Here is a 17,535-nt window from a genome sequence, read left to right on the forward strand (position 1 = left end):
CATTTGCAACTATCTTTTCCCATTCTGTCAGTTACCTATTAGTTTTCTTGATTGTTTCCTTTGCAGTGCAGAAGCTTTTTATCTTGATGAAGTTCCAGTAGTTCATTTTTGCTTTAATTTCCCTTGCCTTTGGGGATGTGTCAAGTAGGAAATTGCTGTGGTGGAGGTCAAGGAGGTTGTTTCCTACTTTCTCCTCGAGGATTTTGATGGTTTCCTGTCTCACATTCAGGTCCTTCAGCAATTTTGAGTTGATTTTTGTGTATGCTTCACATTAAAAAAAGAAAGGATTAAAAACCATATGATCCTGTTGATAGATGCAGAAAAAGCATTTGACGAAATACAGCACCCTTTCTTAATAAAAACCTTGAGAAAGTCGGAATAGAAGAAACTTACCTAAACATTATAAAAGCAGTTTAAGAAAAGCCCACAGCTAATATCATCCTCAATGGGGAAAAACTGAGAGCTTTCTCCCTGAGATAAGGACCACGACAGGGATATCCACTGTAACCACTCTTGTTTAACATAGTGCTGGGAGTCCTAGCATCCTCAATCAGACAACAAAAGGAAATAAAAGGCATCAGAATAGGCAAAGAAGAAGTCAAACTTTCACTTTTTGCAGATGACATGATCATCTGAAAACTACATGGAAAACTCAGAAGACTCCACCAGAAGCCTTCTAGAACTGATCAATGAATTCAGTAAAGTTGCAGGGTATAAAATCAATGTACAGAAATCAATTGCATTCCTATACACCAAAAATGAAGTGTCTGACTCTTAGTTTCAGCTCAAGTCATGATCTCATGGTTTGTGAGATCAAGCCCCACATGGGGCTCTGTGCTGATGGCCCAGAGTCTGCTTGGGATTCTCTCTCTCTCTCTCTCTCTCTCTCTCTCTCTCTCTCTCTCTCTCAAAATAAACAAATAAACATTAGAAGGAAAAGAATACTAACCATATTAACCTTAGATTGTTAGCTTTGCTATTCATGCCCAGCAACAGATTTGCTCAGAAAGCCCTATACACCTGGAGGGTGAACTATCAACTATCAACTAGTTATGAGAAAAATTTTTTAAAAAGGACAGGTAAAGATCATGGCTTATAAATTACTTAGTCATTTCTTCTATTTGTCATTTCTTTGTCAGAATTCTGTCCTCTCACTATGGGCTGAGGGAGTATTCAAAGTTAAAATGTTAAGAGAGATACTTTAAGGGGAGAAAAACAAGAGATGTTGCAAGTTAAAAGATTGGACCTGGTGTCAGACCCAGTGGTTTGACTCCTGCTTCTGCCCCTTTATAACTGCATTATCTGAGGCACAATATTTACATTCCTTGAGTCTCATTTTCATCATTTATAAAGTAGAATTAATAATATCTACTCCAGGGGCTCCTGAGCGGCTCAGTTAGTTAAGTATCTGGCTCTTGATTTCGACTCAGATCATGATCTCTTGGTTCATAGGTTTGGGCCCTGCATTGGGCTCTGTGCTGACAACACAGAGCCTGCTTGGGATTCTCTCTCTTTCCCCTTTTTCTCTGCTCTTCCCCCACTTTCACACCCTCTCTCTCTCTCAAAAGAAATAAATAATAAAACCTTAAAAATATAACATACACTCCATGAGCCTCTCAAAAGGATTAGCATATCACTGATGGGGATAGGAGTGGCTTTCAAGAGAAGGATTTCAAAAAGCAAAAAGTAACTTTAATGTTCTCTTGCCTAATGGTGAGCCTTGAACCAAATGGCACAAGAATTTAAAAATTCACAGAAATTTTAAAAATTGTAATTTTCTTCCATGGGTTGAACAAATTATGTAACATTTTTTTGAAAGACATATTAAGTTTGCCTTCAACAAGGCAATGAAAATAACCAAATGTGCTTCATATCAGACAACCAGAAAGATACTGAAATGTGTTAAGCTATTCAAGGTCACTTAAGACATTGGGAATTCAATGTAGTTTTCTGGCAGACGTGCAGGCATAAAATGCCATTTGGTATTTAACAGAGTTAAACTGATGATTATCAGAAAACTACATAAGAAATCAAATTTATCAGGCCCTTCAAAAGGTTACTTTCCATTCTGCTGGAAGCAAAATGTGCTTCTTGGCATTTTTAAATTTCATTTTACAGTAAGACAAAAAGACAATGTGTTAATTTTACTATTACATGTGGATTAGTGGATTAAACACTTTTATTTTGAGAATAAAATTGTCAGATTGAGGAAAATGTTAAACAGAATTTGGAGAGTATAATTAAAATATCGGGGAAGCTACCAACAAATGAACTTTCTCTATTGCTTGTATTCCTAGCAGCAAATGTACTTTTGACCAGAACATTTGGAGAATTTCATCTTGGCAGTAGTTTTCAAAGGAATTTTTCCTGACCTATTTGAACATCTCGTATTATAAAATTCTATCCATTCATGGAAAAGTCCTGACTATTCAGGGAAGAGCTTTTAGTCATGTAAAAGGCATTTCACATTCCTGCCTGAACACTGACATATGAACTCAGGGAGCTGGATTTTAGTGGGGGGAAAAAAAAGGTTTCTCTCTATGATCTTGACACCTACCAGGATAAGGCAGAGGTTGGGGAAAGTCCTGGTGAGACAGCCTCATCAGGAAATCACAGTGTCACAAGAAAACATGCTGTCTTAACAGACCAACCAAGAGTCTACACTCCGTGCACAGCACGTTGGCTGTGTCCAGTATCATTCTTTAAACCACTGTCACTACTGAATCAATAGGCTGTGTGCTGTGGGAGTCAGCATCAGGCTGTTCTAGATTAAATCGAAGTGCAGTCTATTTAGCTGCCTGACTTTGGAAAAGTCTTCACTGCTCTGAGCCTTAGCTTACTCTATACCATGGGGAAACGTGTATCTACCTCATGTGGCTTAGCATGACAATTAGGTTTGGTAACACAAGGTACCTGGCACAGGATGGGTATTTTCCCTCAGACTACATTAGGACAATGATCCAGGAAGTTTGCAATGGAGCTAGTGAACTAGATCCAATCTTGCTTTGTCCTTAGTTCCCCTCTAGTTTATACTCAGGAGTAACAGCATAAAAAAAAAAAAAAGACAAACATCGGACCTAGTTTCTGTTTTCCAAGAGCCAATTACCTAACTGAAGAAAGCATACAGATGAAATCTTGTTCAATATGTGCTCCAAGATCTGCTGTGGGAATAGTGTTTGGTTTGGTGTGGGAATAGTTTCTTTCTAGAAAGCTAGAAAGGGAAACAAAGAAGCTCTTGCTTTAATGGAGGTTATAATTACTGGAGGAGGACAGAGGGTAGGGTTGTGTTTATCCTTGGAAGCCTTGGTATAATTTATGAGCATGTGAACATGAGAGACGTACTTTCACTTGTAACAGATTTTTCTCTGTATGCTTCTCATTTGTGATGGATTGTGCTTGGTACCAGCTATGTTAAATACATGTCAGCAGGTGATAGCCACCGTTTACTAAGCCCCACTCTGTGCCAGGCACTTTGCTAAGCTCTCTGAATGCACGATCTTGTTTAAACATCAGAACAAACCTGAGGTAGGGTTATTATCAGCATGTTACAGACAAGGAAGAACAGGCTTAGAGGTTCACTAACAAGTCTCAAAGCCACAGCTAATAAGTGAGAGAACTGGGATTGAAACACGGGTCTCACTGCCCCAGTGTTTTTTCCCTTGAAGCCCCATGTTTTACTACCTCACTTCTGGGTATTTCACACTAGACGTCACACAGTAGGTGCTCTGTAATACTTTTGCATGGGGTAATTATAAAGAAATACATTTCTGGCCTGGAGGAAGCCCTTTCAAAACTGACTCAGACCTATTTTGGACTTGGTCTTCTCAGTTGAGTGAGAATTTCACAGCAAAGACTATGTTGTTTTGCTGCATTCCCACGTCTAAGGGCAACCTCAAATGTCTTTTTCTAAGACTCATAGCACATATCTCTCTTACTCCGTTCTACAAATCATAAAGAGTATTTGCCAAGTATTGTTAGGACCTTTTGGGATCTCCGCTGATGATCTTACGCTGGCACAATTTTGTAATCTTCCCTTCCTTAGGCCATGAGTAAGGCTGCAAAAAAGACCATGCTATTTTTATGATTGTTGTTGTTAGAGAAAAAGAATTCTGTGCAAGTCCACAAGCTGTAAAACAAACAGCATGGCTCAAGAACACAGTTCCGGCTGGGGGGCGGGGGGCGGGGTGGTGGGCAACCACTGCAGGTGGATAAGACACTGACTTTGTTTCCATTCCCTCAAGCTGTTGAAGCTGTCATTTGATATTCCCACATTTTAAAACTGGAGGTGCTTTTTTTTGCTTGTTTTGTTTTGTTTCTTAAGATTCGCCTTTATTGGTTAGAGAGGAGGAGAGAAGCTCTACAAAGAGTAGCAAGGAGTGAGGGAAAGCAGTACTGGAAGTGCTAAACATTTAAAATTCATGGAAATGTTTCTGGCTGCTTTATTAATATTTATCCGTAACTCTGAGGGTGACATCTCCAGTCATGGGTGATCGTATTTATAGCAAATAGGAATACAGGAAATGTGTTCCAAAATCAAAGGGGAATAGTTTTTGGATTATTGTTTCTTCATTCTTCTGTTAAACAATCATCAGTCGGACATCAGTGATAAAGGAGAGTCCCTACCTGTTAGCAGTTCATGGCCTAGGATCAGAAATAGACAAATAAGGAGTGGGGTGAGTTTTGTGTGACTGAATTTGCTGGTTGTACATGAAATCCCAAAGAATAGCCACTTAATGTACCCCCCTCCAGGAAGGAATGTGTCAGGAAAGCCCAGCCTGGGAAAGCTAAAGATGAGTTTTACAAGACAAGTACAAGTCACTGTGGTCAAAAAGCAGGTTCCAGAGAGGAGAGCATTCAAATAAATGTGAAGAAAGTAAGAGGACTTAGTGTGTTTAAGGTAGGAAAGAAATAAAATGAACTCTTGTGAATGTATGTGGTGCACAAGATGGAATCACCCACATCCAGCCGTGTGGAGTTGTATAAGTTCTTTATATATTTTGCATATTAACCCCTTCTCAGAGATATTTGCAAATATCTTCTCCCATTTGGTGGATTGTCGTTTTGCTTTGCGTCTAGTTTTGTTTGCTGTGCAAAAGCTTTTATTTTGATGTAGTCACAATAGTTTACTTTTCTTCTGTTTCCCTTGCCTTAAGAGATGTATCTAGAAAAATGTTCTATGGCTATCAGAGAAATTACTGCCTGTGATCTCTTATAGGGTTTTTATCATTTCAGGTCTCGTGTTTAGGTCTCTGATCCATTTTGAGTTGATGTTTGTGTATGGTGATAAAAGTGGTCCCGTTTTATTTTTTTGTACGTAGCTGTCCAGTTTTCCGAACACAATTTGTTGAAAAGACTGTCTTTTCCCCATTGTATATTCTTGCCTCCTTTGTTGTAGATTAATTGACAATATATATGTGGGTTATTTCTGGGGTGTCTATCCTGTTCAATTGATCTATGTGTCTCTTTTTGTGCCAGTATCATACTGTTTTGACTAATACAGATTGGTAGTAGATCTTGAAATCTGGGATTGTGAAATCTTGGATTGTTCTTCTTTCTTTTTTAAAAAATTGTTTTATTTTTTAATGTTTTCTTTTATTGATTTTTGAGAGACAGAGAGAGACAGTGCAAGGAGGGAAGGGCCAGAGAGAGGGAAACACAGAATGTGAAGCAGGTTCCAGGCTCTGAGCTGTCAGCACAGAGCCCGATGCAGGGCTCGAGCCCATGAGCCGTGAGATCATGACCTGAGCTGGACACTCATCCGACTGAGACGCCCAGGTGTCCTTGTTCTTCTTTCTTAAGATTGCTTTGGTGGGGCGCTTGGGTGGCTCAGTCGATTGAGCATCTGACTTCGACTCAGGTCATGATCTCACAGTTCGTGGGTTCGAGCCCCACGTCGGGCTCTGTGCTGACAGCTCAGAGCCTGGAGCCTGCTTCGGATTCTGTGTCTTCCTCTTTCTGCCCCTCCCTTGCTCATGCTCTGTGTCTCTCTGTCTCTTGATAATAAATAAACATTTTAAAAATTAAAAAAAAAAGATTGCTTTGGCTACTTGGGGTTTTCTGTAGTTTCATACAAATTTTAGGATTATTTGTTCCAGTTTTGTGAAAAATGCTGTTGGTATTCTGATAGGGATTGTATTAAATCTGTAGAACGCTCTAGGTAATGTGGACAGTTTGATAATATTAATTATTCCAATCCATCAGCATGGACTATCTTTCCATCTGTTTGTGTCATACTCAACTTCTTTCATTAGGGTTTTCTAGTTTACAGAGTACAGGTCTTTCATTTCTTTGGTTAAGTTTATTACTGGGTAGTTTATTCTTTTTGGCGCAGTTGTTAATGGTGTTCTTTTTTAAATTTCTCTTTCTGTGACATTGTTTGTATATAGGGACACTACAAATTTCTAGGTATTAAGTTTGTGTCCTGCCACTTTACAGTTTTTGTTTATTACTTCTAGTAATTTTTTGTGTGAAATCATTAATATTTTCCATGTATAGGGGCACTTGAGTGGCTCAGTTGGATTATTGTTTCTGGTGCTTGATCTCAGCTCAGGTCATGGTCTCATGGTTTGTAGAATTGAGCTCCTCATCATGCTCTCCACCGACAGCACAGAGCCTGCTTGGGATCCTCTCTCTCTCTGCCTCTACCCTAATCTCTCTTTCTCTCTCTCTGAAAATAAATACATTTTTAAAAATAATTTTAGGGGCACCTGGGTGGCTCAGTTAGTTAAGCATTCGACTTCAGCTCACGTCATGATCTCATAGTTAGTGGGTTCGAGCCCCATATTGGGCTCTGTGCTAACAGTACAGAACCTGGAGCCTGCTTAAGATTCTGTGTTCCTCTCTTGCTCTGCCCCTCTCCTGCTCATGCTCTTTCTCCCTCTCTCTCTCTCTCTCAATCTCTGTCTCTCTCTCTCGAATAAATAAATATTAAAAAAAATTTAAAAACAGAAAAATAATAATTTTTAAAAAGATTTTTTATGTAAAGTATCATGTCATCTACCAATAGTGACAACTTAACTTCTTTGCAATCTGGATGCCTCTTATTTCTTTTTCTTGTCTTACCCTGTGGCTAGGACTTCTAGTACTACACTGAATAAAGTTAAATGCCAGTTGTTATTACTATTGTTGCTATTGCCTATTGAATACTGAGTGCAAAGTCTATCTTTCCTTCAACTTTATGTCCCCCAAAGTCCCTGTCTAGTGCTTGTACACAATAGTCTATCAAGAAATAATTGTTGCATTGAGCTGAATTGAAATGGTAGAACATAGAAGCACTAAATGAAGTTTCTGAAAGAGATGAAGAAGAATCCATGCATGTTTAATGTACAACTTCAAGTAGTCACACGGTAAAGGTCAAGAGTGACATTTGGGAATGATAGAGAGGAAAAGAGCTATGGTATAAAGTAAACTGGGGGGTGCCTGGGTGGCTTAGTCAGTTAAGCGTCTGACTTCACCTCAGGTCATGGTCTCACAGTTGGTGGGTTCAAGCCCCGTGTTGGCGCTATTCTGACAGCTCAGAGCCTGGAGACTGCTCTGAATTCTGTATTTCCCCTTCTCTCTCTTCCCCTCCCCACTTATGCTCTATCTCTCTTGCTCCAAAAATAAAAATAAAAAAATAAATGGAAGGTAGCTCTTAAAAGTAAAGAAAGAAAACTGACCCAAGAGAAGGAACCTAAAAAAGGAGTCCCACAGATACCTGGGGCTTTCAAGAGACAGTTTCATAAACATAAGACATGTTTCTTTCTTGGCTCAAGGTTTTATCAGGATACAGCATCAGAAATCATCATTCCATATTGTCACTGCAAGAAGAAAACTTTATAAAAAGAATTATATTGCCTAGAATGGAAATTTGATCTGGACACCTAATTTGATATATTATTCAGCTAATATCATGATTCTTGTTTTAATTTTTTATAGCATTTTAATTTTTTCTGAATACAAGATATGTTAATCTTTATATATAAACAAAATTTAAAATAATTGCCTTTGCATCTTCAAACTAAACTTGTCCAACAGAGAAATAAGATAATTATATTTATTATTAACAGAACATAAATATAGACCAACAAATGGAGCACAACCTTAAGTGGAAATTCTTTTGGTGCACTTGATTTAGATTTGGAGGCATTTATTTGCATGTTGCAAAAGGGCTACTTAACAGAGATCTAGCTACAGTAGGTCAGCAACATGGAAATCTAAACATCAGAAAGGGGAAAGACTTCCTTGAACACCGGATCAATTCAGCAGTTCTCAAACATTTTATTTTCCTAACAAACCTCCCAAACCTGCAGTGCACTGTGGCTCACTCCATCTCTGATGGCAGCAAATTATATGCATGGTGTTCCCAGCACGACGGTGCCAGGAAGACCAAAGAAGAATCTCTAAGGAAGAAGGATCTTTTTCTCATTTGCACAAATCAACATCACTGCTATATCCCATGTCTTTCCATCAGAAGGAAAAAAATTCCCAAATACACACATCAAGGCCTACTTTCTTAGTACAGCAGAATTGCATGTCTTTTCCCACCATCTCTGGTGATTTTTAAAGCCTGGGGGTTGACTGGAAAATGAGGATCGACATAGATACATACATTTTGGTGTTCCTGAACTTCCCTACCCCTGTCTGTGGTTCTCTCTGGGGGTTTATTATTTATCCTTTGGACGGTGGCTTTTCAGAAGCTTTGAATCTGCCTAAAAACATGAAAAGCTATCTCTCGGTGCATCTCATGCCTCTTCAGCGTCTCCTGCAATAAAACTATGCGGGCGCCTTTTCTGCTCAGTCAGGGGGCTTATTGGGGATGTTCTCTGCTAAGCTTGGAGAAAGGCCAGGGTGAGGCTCGCCAGCATAAGTGGTACAATTCCACTGATTTTCAAAGGGTCAACACCCACAGCTTTGCACACTTTGATTACCACCGAAATGAAGGAGACAGCGTTGTTGATTCATTGCTTTCCAGCCAGGATTAAGCCCATATGAAGCTGCCTTTTCCCATCCTTATTTTGAGTTGTTCAGTGGAAGGAAGATAATGTTTCTTTGCCTCTTGTTTGCATGCTGGTCTATAGTTTGTATTTGAATATGAGCTTTTGCATATTATGAAACCTAGCATAACCACCCAGCTAGAAAATGAGAGCGGACATAAATCAGGGAGCTCCCATGTAAAACAGATTTGTAAAATCTGCTTAAATTCTCTAACACACCACAGAAAGGATAACAAAATTTTGGAAATTTAAAGACAGAGAGAAATTATTTAGGGACTTCATTGGAAAATAAGTACAAAGAGCAATAAACAAAATCTGTCATATAAAGAACCTAGAATTAAACTGAAAAGATGTCAACTTCAATTATTTCCCTGGCCATAAGAAATATCAGGAGGTAGGATTCAGAAACCTGAGACTCACCTTCCCCCTTGACTACCCCACCATATACACAAAAACAGAAATAATACTGAAATAAAAACAAAAAGATGCTGCTCAGTAGAGACCAGGGACAACATATACACATTTGTATAAAAAATAATTCTAATAATTATGATTAGCAATATGCAGAATGATCTCCAAAAGAGACTAGAGATCAAAGCCAACCATAACTCAAAGTTTTAGCATTTAAAAGAAGTCTATACCAGGTCAGTGAAAAACACTAGGAAGGAATCTATTAACTAAATTCTCCACTCCGCACCTTTAAGATTGCAGTGTTCTGTAGAATTCTAATGGAAATGAAAAGAGATCTGAAGTGTCATTAAATTGTATATAAATGCCCTTTCCCCAGGTCAGATGGTCTCCAGCTCTCATCATTAGCATTGAGAGGGGATTTAAACACCATGCTGCAAGCCTCCTCTCCGTGTTCACAGGGGAGAAAATAAGCTTCTTTTCCAAGACTTCCAAATCCTTCATGATCTGTCCCAAACCATCTTCCTAGTTTTATCTTCAGGACCCTCATTCTCATATCCTCTATGTTCCAGCTTTCCCCAGTGTCAATTTATTTTCCTCTTCTTTCTCAGTAGGGAGAAGTATTTAAGACTTGGGGTCTGGAGTTAGACAGGACTGGACCCAAAGTCCGGGCCTGCCACACACCCAGAATGTGACCGTTGACAAGTCACTTTATTCATTAATGAGTACACAAATTCAACAATACTTACTGGGCCTCTAGTGCCAGCTTTGTGCTGTGCACTGGGGATAAAGAGCAGTATAAAGTTCAAGGACTTTATTCTCCTTGAGGAAGACAGAATATATCCAATTAGTGTCACGATGAAAAATAAAGCAGGGTAAGGTTTCGGGGGGAGTGGGAATGGAGAGGTGAGTGGGTTGTGTTTTCCACAGGCTGGTCAGGAAGGCTTTTCTGAGAAGATGACATTTGATCAGAGACCTGAATGAATGAGGAAGCCAGGCATGCCAATATCTGGGGGACAGTGTCCAGGCAGGGAGATCAGCAAGGAGTGTTCTTGGTGCACTCAAGGAAAGCAAAGAGGGGGGAAGGTGGCTGTAGAATGATGGATTCAGGAGAGAATCGTAGGTAATAATGTCGTAGGAGTTGAAGGCAAAATCATGCAAGATCTAGAAAGCTGTGCTAAGCACCTTGGGTTTTAACTCAGGTCAGGTGAGATGGGAAGTTGTTGGAAAGTTTGTTCAGAGCACTGATATTATCTGATTAGTTTTAGAAAGATCATAAAGAGACCAGGTTTAAGGCAATGGCAGCAGTAGAGAGACCAGTGTCTGCAAAAGTCTGAGAGAGAATAGAATTGCTTTGATTGGAGATTGGAGCAGTGGTGGAGGAGATGTGACAGAATGACTTCAGTGTCATCTTTGGGAATTACTCCACACCACCATTATATCCTTGATCAAATGACGTTGTTGCGAGGATCATACGAGGTTCATTAGTGTACAGTGCTTGGGGTAGTTCCTGGCATGCAGGAAATGCTTAACAAAAAGACAAGTGTTATTTCTGCTAGAAAGTTCAACAAAAATGTCACCTCTTGAAAGGTTCCCTCACCACTGACTTCCACTCATCTTTATCTCCAGCCTAATCTCTCTCTCCACTTGGTTTGCATTACATATTGTATATACCATTATAATAGTGTCTATCATAGTGTGTGCCCTCATTCTTTTCTTATGCTTTTCTTTTCTGAGCTACAATGTGAGCTTGATAAAGAAGGTGACTGTGCCTTATTCTTGGCCCCTCAGTGCCTAATACAGTGCCTGACACATCAGAGAATCTAAGTATATGCTTGTTGAATGAATAAATGAACTTAAATTCTACTTGCTCTGTTTTTTTAACTTACTCTAATTTGTACCTCCACTTATTATTTTTACCAGTCATATCACTTAATATATATCACTTAACCTTTATTATTTTGTATGCAAAATTATTAATTTTTTGTATCCATACCTTGTTTCCAAATAGACCATAAAATCTTATGGAATAGGAGTTGTATCTTTTATTCTTTGTTTGTCTCAGAGTATTATGTATTATGGTCAACTATCATTATACTGTTAAGAGAAAAGTTTAATGAATAAATACACAAGTGGACTTAAGGATCATTGGATAAAAGCTCATTATACATTTTTGAGGGACTAAGTAAGTGACAATGTCAGAATATAATTACTTTTGTTTTAGAGAAATCAGAGAGAACCCAAGAACTAGCCAGAGAAATTTTGGAATGCTCTCAGAATGATGAGGGAAAGTAAGAATCCTAATATCATTTCAACACTCATGACTGTTCATTAAAAATTCACTTATCCCTGCTTACTAAAGGGAGGAATAGAAGGAGTCTGATTCTAGAATCAGATTTGAGCTCTAGTGTTTTCCAGAAACTGACATTGGAATAAGTAGACAAAATGATGAAAGATATAAAGAATTCAATGGGATGTCATTATGCTGTCTAGATGAGTTATAACAAACAGAGAGCAGCTCCCTCAAGTTCCTATCTACAGGAACTTCGAAATTAGGCAAAGCTTTTGTACATGGGGAGACATTTAAATGTCTCACCAGGCAAATGATGAAAATTTCTATCAAGGAACAACAGCCTGGGGCTGAGGGTGGTGGTGCATTCAGATCTCTGTTAGTGGACAGAAGACTTGGGTATGATTAACTTGAACTTGAAGCATACAAGTGGTAAGACCACCTCTGATAGAGAATGTATTCATTTTTTTATTGATCTCTAACAAGTTACCACAAACTTAGCAAGTTAAAGCAAAACAAATTTATTATCTCACAATTCCCAAGGGGGTCTCTGGGTATTGGTTAGCTGGATCTTCTGCTCACGGTTTCATCAGACTTAAATCAAGCTGTCATCGAGGGCTATGACCTCATTTCAAGCCTGAAGCTCCCTCCCCAAGGCCAACAGGAGAGTACGCTCACAGCTTCTTGTTTCTTTTAAGGCTCCCCTGATTAAAGCAGGCCTGCCTGGGAAATCCCCCTCTTTGATTAACTCAGATTTATTACATCTGAAAATTCATTACATCTGGGAAATTACTTTTGCCATGTAATACAGTAATCACAGGAGTAATAGCTCATCATCATATTAACAAATTCCACCCACACCCAAAGGGAGATGATTATACAGGTGTGCACACCAGGAGGCAGAATCCTTAAAAGTCATCTTGGAATGCTGTCTACCACAGACAGAACTGACTTAGGTCAAGAGGGCTCAGTGTGTCCCAAGAGCATTACAGATAAGGGTCCAGTTATGTCCTCTTGATAATTCTGGTTTTTAAGAAACCTCAGAAAATTGAGAACCCATCTCCTAAAATTAATCTAGGAAAGTAACATCAAAATTATTGGGAAGGCAGTATTGTGTCCTTATCTTTTAATGATAGCAAAATTTTGTTTTATGAATAAGAAAACCAAGATATAAAAGCACTAAAATATTTGTGTTTAGGAATCTGCGCTTATTTTGAAGTTTATTTATTTGTACTCTTCAATAAAATTAGACCTATTAGAATAATAGGTCAACCTTATAATTCCAAGTTAAAATGGGCAATTGGTTCATTGCTTTAGACTTATCATTTCAAACTGAAATTTCATTTGGAACATTTAAGAGAATCTGAAGCTCACCATAACTATAAATTTAATTAATTAGATTTATAAGAATTAATTAAGTTATTGGAAAGATTGTTAAGTCACACAATGTACTTAAAAGGAAATAAAAATATATTACATTAATAAATGTGGCTAAATATTCAAAAAATTTAATTAAGTTGTAAATTATTCCTTCAAAGTAATTATTAAACTTGCTAGATTTATGAGTTTCTTAATTCAATTTATAAACTAGCATGTAAGCTTAAGAAAAACAAGCATTTCAAGTTAATTGAATACTAACTTTGCACCAAAATAATCTTGAATAGCTCTTTTCTAGTCATAAAAATTGACTTCAATAATGTGAAGATACTCATACATAACAAGTTTCAATTCTGTCATAATTTTTGTCAAATCATTTAACTTCTTTTAGCCTCAGTTTCTCATCTGCAAAACAAGGAGGTGGGTTATTATATTAACTTGCAGAGTTGCTCTAAAGAGTAAATGAGATATTTTGCATTAAGTGGTGCACATGTTAATCTCTCAATAGTGAGAGCTTAAAGGAAAAAAAATATGATTTTTCTCTTAAATATAAGGGTAAAGGTTTTGCTTATAGTCTAGCTTTACCAAGGACACTTTAAAGTGTAATCCTCCATATGCCTGCTTAGGTAACAATTAGTTTGTTATTTTACCAATGATGTTTGGAAGATTAATTTTAATGTTCATGGCAATACAGTGACTTGTGTGAAACCGCAGAGGATGTTGACCACACCCTTTAAATCTTCACCAGAAAGTGGCTGTATGAAAGTAATAGCAAACCAGTGTCCCATTTCAGTATTTAAAATTGGAGGCACAGAGGACAAAAAGTAAGTATCAGGCTCCAGGGGCTTTATGCAACCAGTATTTCTGTGCCAGCATCTGGGACCAAATTACTGGAATGGGATATAAACTCTAGGGGAAGGGGGAAGTTAGTATTCCCTCTAGGCTAATAGTGGCCTGGTGAAATGTTGCCATATTTGTTTCAGAAGGAGCAGAGGAATGCAGTGCTGTCTGGGCAGAGTGCAAACAGAAAATCCAGAGGAGAGTTGACACAATCACTCTACATGACTTAGAATGTGTTGTAGTTGATCAAGGACCAATCCACTGTTACTGAATCCCCATATTTAAGGACTAAAATGCTATTTCAAAGGGGAAAAGCATAAAATTAATTATTCTGAGCACTTATAAAAAATCTTCAAATGTCTCTAATCTCTTGGGAAAAAGGAAGGGATGTGTAGGGAAGGAAAAAATTTTTTTTACCCTTCTATGTTCTTTTGGCTGGTCTATTAGTTAAATTGACACAGGAAAAACTGACAGGAGAAAACCAGATTCAACTGCATATGGGAGTGCTATAACAATATGAGACCCCTAGACAGTTAGGCAACTAAGGCTTGTATGCCATCTTGAGCTAAGAAGAGGGTAGGTGTCTGAGACTTCAAAGGGGAGAAAGACAATCGCAAGAAAATGAAAAGAGCAAATGTGTGGTAAACAGGTATTTACCATGCAAAGTAAAGATACTAGGACACAGAAAGTTTACCACACCTGCCCCATATTCCTTGTAGTTATGTCTGGTGATTGCTTTCTTCTTGGACTAGGCCCTCTATCTAAATTCTTTTAGGCAGCTAAGGGGATGGTAAAAGCTCTTCCTTGAGTCTTTTGGGACTTTATTGACTTCAGCTCAAAAAGTGCACATGACTAAGTAGCACAGTTTGGGGGAGGCTTGCTGTGAACCCCTTCAGTTGATTACTCCAGGAGGGGAACAAACACAAATACAGAAAAGTATGTGTGTGAGAGATAGAGAAACAGAGAGACAGAAGGATTAGAGAAACAGAGAGAGAGAGAGAGAGAGAGTCTCAGAAAAAGAAAGCAGAGAGGGACAGATTCCAAGAGAGACTGAAAGAAGACACACAGAGAAAACAAACACAAAGAAGTGATATTAAAATAGCAAAGACTCACACTGAGAACTGATGTGTTTATCCATTCTCAAAAGAATCTGAAAATATATATATATGATTTTCAAGGCCCCAAGAAAGCAGCCAGAGAACCAGTACAGGAAAAAGAGAAAGGAAGATAACACAGGGCAACATTCAATTTAGCCAATATTTATTGAGTGTCCATGGGGAACATGGCAGGCTCCGGGAACTTAAGTGGAAATAAATTCAATTCTCTCCTATTCTGATGGGTGGGGAGGTTCAAGTCTGTGGAGTTGCCTTGGGGCAGAGGAGGTGTAAGTACATGCGGGTCCATATTGTGCTTTGCTTCTAGCTGGCTGGCCCAGCAATTCTGTGCCTTCTGGGGTGACCTGCAATTTTCTCTTCCCACAGCTCCATGAAGGAAAAACAAATATTTAAGGATAAACAAAGATGAAGGCATTACATTGTTGGTTTTCTTTTATACTTGTGATATCGGTCTAACCAAGTATTACTTAATAGTAACACCATGTTTCTTAGTTAAACATAAAAATCTTGAACCTAGATATTCAAAAAGAAATGTTAAAAACTATTTTAAAAGACTGAATCAGAGACCACTTTCATTAGGCTTCCTCCTTTCCATGTCCTGACATATATGATAATGTGCAGTATTTTTAAAACAAATCTGTCTTTATTTCAAACATCTCAGCCTAGAAAATATTATTTAGAAATATCAGAACACACACACATATCTGATCAAAATGTCTCCAAAAGACCTGCAGAGAGGGAAATGCCTGTCACATGACCCATGGTATCCATAACATAAAAATAAACCAGAGGTTTAAGGGAAATACTACTATTCCTGGCAGTGGGTTCTATAAAACAGACTTTCAAGGGAAAGGCACAGTCATTAAAGCTCATTATACCTCATCAGCAAACCCACACCCATTCAGACTGACCCATCTGATAAACCTAAAAAACAAAACAAAACAAACAAAGCAGCAGCAGCAACAACAAAAACATGTGGCAGAATAGTATGGGAATATTAGCTTACTCTTATTCTTCCTATATTTTCCTACCTCACAGCTTTGGGAGGAAATTACGCTACTATTATTGTTCCAAACTTTCAAAGTCCAAAGATCCCCTTTGATGCCTCAAATGTGAGATGGAGCAAGAGAATGGCCAGATCAGAAGGATTGGACTCTAGTCTGGCACTGGGAGGATCACACTGGTACTCGGCAAGTAGACCAATGACTGCATCTCAGATGATGTGGGACTAACTACAACTAACTCTAGGACCACAGCACAGCTTCATGGTGTGGTGAATTCCAGTAGTGACTCAAACTGAATTTTCTACCACCCTGGCAAAACAAGCTTAGAGAACAATTTGGGTTAATTTTATAAAAAGAAATTAACGTGATATTTTATATGTACCTGTACTTGTGATCTGAGTGTCATACCTGCCACTCAAACATGGGCATCACATAGAACTAGGACTGAGTAACTCTTGGGCACTTTACTCAATCTCTCCAAATCTCAGTTTTCTCCATCTGTAAAATGGAGATAAAAATAGAACTTAATTCATAAATTACTATAAGCAGTGAGGATTAAGTGCACATAAGGTTCAGTGCCTGGAACACAGTAAGTATTCAATAATGGTTGCTATTTTTATTCAGTTTGAAAAATGAGTCTAGTAGAAGTGAGACACAAAGCTTTCAGCCATTGTACAAACACAACTATTGCAAAGAAGAAAACACCATCAGTTAGATACATGGTTTACAAGATGGAAATAATTTATTAATAGCTCTTCAAAAGAAATACCACCATTCCTTGCTGGAAACACAATATGAACACATGGCCAAGAAAAACACCAACCATTCCTCACAGCTTTGCCAACATGAGGCCATACCCATTCATATCAGTTTGTCCAATAAACTCCAAACCCATGGAAAAGAACAACAGAAGCAATTCCAAATACTTAATATGGCAACGACTTTTGAGAAGTCAACTGCTACCCTTCTCCTCATTTTCCCCCTCCCTTCCTCCAACATAACCACAACTGAGGCTAAAGACATTTATAATTCTCTGAGTGACTTATTGTGACAAACTTTTGACAAGAAGACTGCTGAACTTGATAAAGTATTTTAATATGACAGATACACTTCTCCAATGGAATATGGGAAAAGAGAACATATTTAATTTTTGATAAACTAAAATAGCACCTTAAAAATTGAATGACTCCACAGTAGAGCCAGTTTCAGGCCAGATAAGGCTCCAGCTACTAGGTAGTCAAGAGTGTATTTATATTATAAATATTAGCCTTACCTGTTGTCTCCTCATTTTTGCTTTCTTCTATCCTTCCCAGATCATTTGGAACTAATCGCTCATCTTGGGTCTGTTACCTAATGGGCCCTGGTGGAAAAATCATAACTTCACACTTCAAAAAACATTTCTTGGGTAAATCCCTAGCAGGGCTATTGCTGGGCCATAGGGGAGTTCTATGGATAGTTTTTTGAGGAACCTCCACACTGTTTTCCAGAGCGGCTGCACCAGTTTACATTCCCACCAACAGTGTAGG

General features: G+C 38.3%; 1 protein-coding gene and 1 long non-coding RNA gene across 3 annotated transcripts in view; one reads left to right on the forward strand and one right to left on the reverse strand.

The window, feature by feature from the left end:
* The window catches only part of PTGER3 (prostaglandin E receptor 3), a 172,196-nt gene that overhangs the window by 134,720 nt on the left and 19,941 nt on the right, over window positions 1-17,535 (forward strand). The gene's annotated exons all lie outside the window — the stretch shown is intronic.
* Window positions 15,148-17,535, reverse strand: part of LOC115298675 — a 42,367-nt gene continuing 39,979 nt past the window's right edge. Inside the window, exons 5-6 of the long non-coding RNA XR_003911828.1 lie at window positions 17,283-17,369; window positions 15,148-15,371 (exon numbers count right to left, since the gene is read on the reverse strand). This is a non-coding gene — a long non-coding RNA (uncharacterized LOC115298675). The remainder of the gene's footprint in view (window positions 15,372-17,282; window positions 17,370-17,535) is intronic.

The sequence above is a fragment of the Suricata suricatta genome, chromosome 8 (assembly GCF_006229205.1).
Source record: "Suricata suricatta isolate VVHF042 chromosome 8, meerkat_22Aug2017_6uvM2_HiC, whole genome shotgun sequence".
NCBI classification, from domain to species: Eukaryota; Metazoa; Chordata; class Mammalia; order Carnivora; family Herpestidae; genus Suricata; species Suricata suricatta.